Raw genomic sequence first — 6,650 nt, forward strand, 5'->3', positions numbered from 1 at the left:
GTCCTGAGAGACTCTCCACCCAGCCATCTCCCAACGCCGTCGTCCTGGACTGCCTGTAGGCGGAAAAACCCATTCCAGAGCCATGCCTCAGAATCTCTCTGTCTTGGCCTGGCCCACAGTTTCCGAGCCTAACCGTTTCTTTCTGGCCTCTGAATGGGCTCTTTCAGCCTTGGTGCTGGCTGAGGCCAGTGCCACAGAGTGAAGGACTCCAGTGAGCCCAGGAACAAGGCAGGCCAGGAGGGGACAGCCCAGAGGTTGGCACTTTGTGTTTGTTTTTGAGACAGAGTCTCACTCTGTTGCCCAGGCTGGAGTGCAGTGGCGCCATCTTGGCTCACTGCAACCTCTGCCTCCCAGGCTCCAGTGATTCTCGTGCCTCAGCCTCCTGAGTAGCTGGGATGACAGGTGCCCACCACCACACCCAGCTAATTTTTGTATTTTTAATAGAGACAGGGTTTCAACATGTTGGCCAGGCTGGTGTCCAACTCCCGACCTCAGGTGATCAGCCTGCCTCGGCCTCCCAAAGTGCTGGGATTACAGCCATGAGCCACCACACCTGGCTGGTGTCACTTTCTTTAAAAGGCATCATCTATGACTTGAGGGAGAAGAGATGAGCCCACCGGTGGACCCTCCGGAAACCACCCTGGCCTGGAGTTTGAGAACGGTGTCTCCCTCAGCATACCTGCCTGTCCGCTAGAGACCCAGCGGGAAGGAAGCAGTTCTGTGTTCGTTCCTGTGCTTGTGTGTGGATTCAAGGAGGCAAACTCGGCTGCAGAGTCCCGACTGTGTGCTACTTGCCCACGCCACTTGTAAGAATTTTAAGTATTTTTGGTAATAATAAGAATTGAAATTCAATTCCTCCAAAAATTAAAGATAAATTACCACATGACCCCACACTCCTACTCCTAGGCATATACTCCAGAGCCATGGCCCCCAACCTTTTTGGCACCAGGGACTGGTTTCACCTGTGATCCCAGCACTTTGGGAGGCCAAGGCGGGTGGATCACCTGAGGTCAGGAGTGAGACCAGCCTGGCCAACATGGCGAAACCCCGCCTCTACTAAATATATAAAAATTAGCCGGGTGTGGTGGTGCACGCCTATAATTCCAGCTACTTGGGAAGTTGAGGCACAAGAATGGCTTAAACCCAGGAGGTGGAGGTTGCACTGAGCCAAGATTGCACCACTGCACTCCAGCCTGGGTGACAGCAAGACTCCACCTCAAAAAAAAATAATAATAATAAACAAATAAAAAAAAATAGCTGGGCATGGTGGCGGGCGCCTGTAATCCCAGCTACTTGGGAGGCTGAGGCAGGAGAATCATTTGAACCCAGGAATCAGGGGTTGCAGTGAGCCAAGATCGTGCCACTGCACTCCAGCTTGGGTGAAAGAGCGAGACTGGAAAAAAAAAAACAAAAACCTGTTCCACTTCAGATCATCAGGCATTAGACTGTCATATGGAGAACCCTGGTGTGCAATGTTCACAGTAGGATTCCTGCTCCTATGAGAATCTAATGCCGCTGCTGATCTGACAGGAGGCAGGACTCAGGCAGGAATGCCACTCACCCTGCCGCTCACCTCCTGCCCTGCAGCCCGGTCCCTAAGGGGCCACAGGCCGGTATCGGTCCATCGCCCAGGGGTTGAGGACCCTGGCCCAGAGAATTAAAAGCAGGGACTCGGCCGGGCGCGGTGGCTCACGCCTGTGATCCCAGCACTTTGGGAGGCTGAGGCGGGTGGATCACGAGGTCAGGAGATCAAGACCACCCTGGCTAACACGGTGAAACCCTGTCTCTACCAAAAATACAAAAAATTAGCCGGGCGAGGTGGCGGATGCCTGTAGTCCCAGCTACTGGGGAGGCTGAGGCAGGAGAATGGCGTAAACCCAGGAGGCAGAGCTTGCAGTGAGCTGAGATCGCGTCACTGCACTCCAGCCCGGGCGACAGAGCGAGATTCCCTCTCAAAAAAAAAAAAAAAAGCAGGGACTCGAAGAGGTATCTGCACGCCAGCATTCACAGCAGCGTTATTCACAAGAGCCGAGAGATGGAAGCCACCCAGGGGTCTGTGCGTGGGTAAATGGATGAAATGTGGTCTGTCCATCCAATGGGGTATCGCTCAACCCTAAAAAGGAAGGTGACTCTGACTACAACATGAGTGAACCTTGAAGACATTACGCTGCATAGAAGTAGCCAGACACAAAAGGACAAATATTGCACAAATCCACTCATGGGAGGTCCCTAGTCAAATCCAGAGACAGGAAGTAGAATGGTTGGTGCCAGGGGCTGGGCGGGGAGTGGGGAATGGGGAGCTAGTGTTTTAATGGGGACAGAGTTTCAGTTTTGCTACGTGGAGAGAATTCTGGAAATGGATGGTGGTAATGGTGGCAGGCAACCTGAATGTGCTTAATGCCACTGAACTGTTCACTTAAAAATGGTGAAGAGGGTACATTTTATGTTGCATATATTTTAACCACAACTTTTAAAAGAATTGAAATTAACACCAATTAAAACCATTACCACCACCGCAATTCACCCAAGAAAATAGACTTAGAAGGTTAACCTTTTTTTTTCTTTTTTCTTTGAGACGGAGTCTCTGTCACCCAGGCTGGAGTGCAGTGACTGGATCTCAGCTCACTGCAAGCTCCGCCTCCCAGGTTCACGCCATTCTCTCGCCTCAGCCTCCCGAGTAGGTGGGACTACAGGCACCTGCCACCTCGCCCGGCTAGTTTTTTTGTATTTTTTAGTAGAGACAGGGTTTCACCATGTTAGCCAGGATGGTCTCGGTCTCCTGACCTTGTGATCTGCCTGTCTCGGCCTCCCAAAGTGCTGGGATTACAGGCTTGAGCCACTGTGCCCGGCCAACCTTTTTTTTTTCTTATGAGAAACCCACTCTCCTAAACAGGATGGCCTTCTAATGATAAAATACATCTTTTTTTTTAGGACAGGATCTCGCTCTATCACCCAGGCTGGAATGAAGTGGTGCAATCATGCCTCACAGCAGCCTTGACCTCCCAGACTCAAGCAGTCCTCCCACCTCAGCCTCCCAAGTAGCTGGGACTACAGGTGCATACCGCCATGCACGCCTTTTTCTTTTAGCTTTTGTAAAGACCAGGTCCCACTATGTTGCCCAGACTGGTCTTGAACTTCTGCGCTCAAGCAATACTCCTGCCTTGGGCTCCCAAAATGGTGGGATTATAGGCATAAGCCGCCCCCCACAGCCATATTCTCATCATTATTATTTAAACGAGTGAAGAAAGCATTTGCAAGGTTCCTATTCCAAATATGCCTACAAGATGAACTCCAGCCAGGGGCAGGAGACAGGCTGGAAGGCCGCTCCTCCCTGAGCCCCTGGGTCTAGGGTGAGCAGGTAGCAGCTCTGCTGTCTCCCTCCCCCATCCAGGCGGGCCTGGATGCCACCCTGACATCACAGGCCACATAGGGCTCCACACACTCCTCCCTCTCGCTCTGGTCTTCCCTCGGGCCCTGTGGGAATTTTCAAGTCAAGCCCAGCCGCCCCTGCTGACCCAGGGCAAGGCTCTCATGGAGCACGAGGCCGGCACGCTTTGAACCTCTTGAAATATTATAAGCAGAACATTGCCCCAGAGCCCGAGAAGCGCAGCCGTGTCTCTGCCAAGCAAGGATGGTGCTTAGAGAAGGAAAAAAGACAGGGCCTGGCCTTTTTTATTCTGGGATTTCAAAGTGCATTTAGACACACTAACTTATTACCATTCACGAGGTGGTAACTTCACACGGCCGGAGAAATGACGGCACAAGAAGTATCGTTGACTCCCAACCCCAAGACAAATCCAGAATGACACAGGATTGTGCAACCTCCAGACCTTTGTTCAAACGGCTTATTCTACCAGATAAACCTGAGTGGCGGCGTTCTTCTTGGCAGTTTCTATAAGTGTGAAGGTGAAATCCTATCTAAAATAGAAAGTGACTACAGGTATAAAACGCCACCCCCCAAATCAGCTTGCAGACCCACCACTGTGGGTACCTCGGGCTGGCCCTACAGACCCACTCTGTCTTCTCTTCAGTGGCCCACCCCACTCCTACTCACACCTGAGCCTCATCCGGGGTGCCCAGCTCCCATCATCCCAGGAAAGTCTGGGGCCCTCTGCCTTTCACTGAGTTCAGATCAAACACGACCCCAAAGAGCTGAGCTAGAATTTTCAAATCCAATTCTCCAAACACACACTCTTGCACACAAGCAAGACACATTTGCACGCACACTTGCACACACATACTCCGTCAGCTTCTAGCCGGCACTTCAAACCCCCAAACTGTAAGTGCAAAAACACCCAGATAGGCTGTGTTCATTTATCACTGTCAAAGTCAACCAACAGATCCTCATCAGACAAGTGTGACGGGACCGTTACAGTGAGCAAATGCTCTCCAGATGGCACCACGACAGCCACGGGAGTCATTTCAGGCATGCCTGCGGAATGGTGCCTTGGCTCAGATCAGCAGCGCCCACGGACAGACACGGAGAAGCCTTCAAACCAGGTGTCCTTTCCTCATTAACCTCCCCGTCAGAGATGCACTGAGAAATTACTCCTGCCGGGTGCGGTGGCTCACGCCTGTAACCCCAGCACTTCGGGAGGCTGAGGCAGAAGGAGCGCTTGAGCTCAGGAATTTGAGACAGCCTGGGTGACATAGAAAGACCCCGTCTCTACCAAAAATTTAAAAATTAGCCAGGCACGGTGGTGCGTGCCTATAGTCCCAGCTACTTGGGAGGCTGAGGTGGGAGGACCACTTGAGCCCAGGAGGTCGAGGCTGCGGTGAGCTATGATCATACCACTGCACTCCAGCCTGGATGACAGAAAGAAACTCTATCAAAAAAAAAAAGAAGAAGAAATTATTTCCAAAGGGGGAAAAAAAATCACACATTCTCCAACTAATCTCTGCTGGTGAAACGGTATCCCAACAGGAGAGCCTCACCCATCCCTGGGCCCTGGCAGAGTAAGAACATGCTTCTAAAATCGCATGATGCTAAGAAATGGCTCGTGTCCAGATGACCAGTGCCCTGCATCCTCAGGCCACGCGGCTTCTCTCTTCACTGATGGAACTCCTTCAACCCTAGTTTATCAAACACCAACGTATTAATGCAATTGTGCATGAGTCTAGATCCTGTATGTGAAACGCTAGAAATTCAACCCGAATTAGCTGAAGCGAGAGCAAATTCCTTGAGGCGCACAGCTGAGAAGCGCAGGTGGAACCGGCTGCAGGTACTCACCCCGTCCCGGCCCCCCCATCTCGTGGTCCTTCCTCCCTCGGCAGTTGGTCTCAGTCCCGAGACGGCTTTTCTAGGTGGCCACAGCACTGTTAACTTCCATCCCCTCCGCCTGCCAAAACCCCTTCCCAGAGACTCGCAGCAAAGGGCACTGGGTCTCAGGGGTCCAGGTTGGGAAATCAGCCCCGCCCCGTATCAACCATGGCGGGCAATGGCTCAGGTGCATCTGCCCTTGGGCCTGGGTGGGGAGGGCCTGGCTCAGCCCTCCTGGGCTAAGGGAGAGGGCGGAAGAGATGGGGTCTCTGACCAGGAGGAGCAATGCACACAGCCAAAACACAACAGATGTATGCAAGCGGTCACTCCAACATTCAGGAGAAACGTTTAAACACTTTTAGATTAATAACGTCCACGCAAGCCAAGCTTTCCCTTTTGATATTCTTATGTTTGGTTGGGTAGAAAAGGATGTGTGGCTTATAAATAAGTGAGCAAAAATTACCTCTGGATAATGGGCACGGGAGCGCCCCAGCCTGGTCATGGCATCCTCGGGGCTGGGCAGTATCTGCAGCCTGTGTGATATTTGGGAGTCTGTTATTCTTCAGGGTAGGGCTGCCAATGAGAACAGAATGTCCCCAGGTCTCTGCCAAGAGTCTCAGCCACTCCCCGGGCTGCCTCCATCCAGGCGGGTGAGCACACGTGGAGGGGAGCACCACCAGGAACCCAGGCTTCCTTTCAGAGACACTGGGGAGAAGACTCTAGGGATGTTGGTGTGGTTCCAGCATCCTGCCATAGGAAAACACCTGTCATCATGCTGAACCAACAGATCCAGGAAAGGTCCCCCCACCAAGCTACAACCAAGGCAGCTCACATCCAGGGACAGGCGCCCCGGGCAGCTCAGCTCAGGAAGGTCCCTCCGGGGAGACCTGGTCTGCACCAGGAAGCGGATCACATGTTCACAAAATACACACGCCACCCACTTTGCTTGGACCCACACAAGGACAATGTCCACAGCTTCCGGCTCAGACGGCAGCTCCCATCTATGTCGCTGTCCCTCACGGGGACCAGGGCTTAGCCACCCTGCGTTCACTCTCTACCCCTGCAGCAGCCCTGCCAGCCTCTCATCTGAGGGCAGGACACAGGGCGGGGAGAGAGCAGCGCGGCCATCCGGGACCCAATGAATGCAGCTGGTCTCATTGGAGAATTTGCAGGAGGGAACATGGAATACAAGTCCCACACTCTCTGGAAGAAGGAAACCAGAAAAATATCCCGGGGGTGTGTGTGTGTGTGTATGTGTGTGTGTGTGTGTGTATCTGTGTGTGTATCTGTGTGTATGTGTGTGTGTGTGTATCTGTGTGTGTATGTGTGTGTATCTGTGTATCTGTGTGTGTATGCGTGTGTATGTGTGTGTATGCGTGTGTATGTGTGT

Source organism: Piliocolobus tephrosceles, chromosome 8 (assembly GCF_002776525.5).
Source record: "Piliocolobus tephrosceles isolate RC106 chromosome 8, ASM277652v3, whole genome shotgun sequence".
Classification (NCBI taxonomy): Eukaryota; Metazoa; Chordata; class Mammalia; order Primates; family Cercopithecidae; genus Piliocolobus; species Piliocolobus tephrosceles.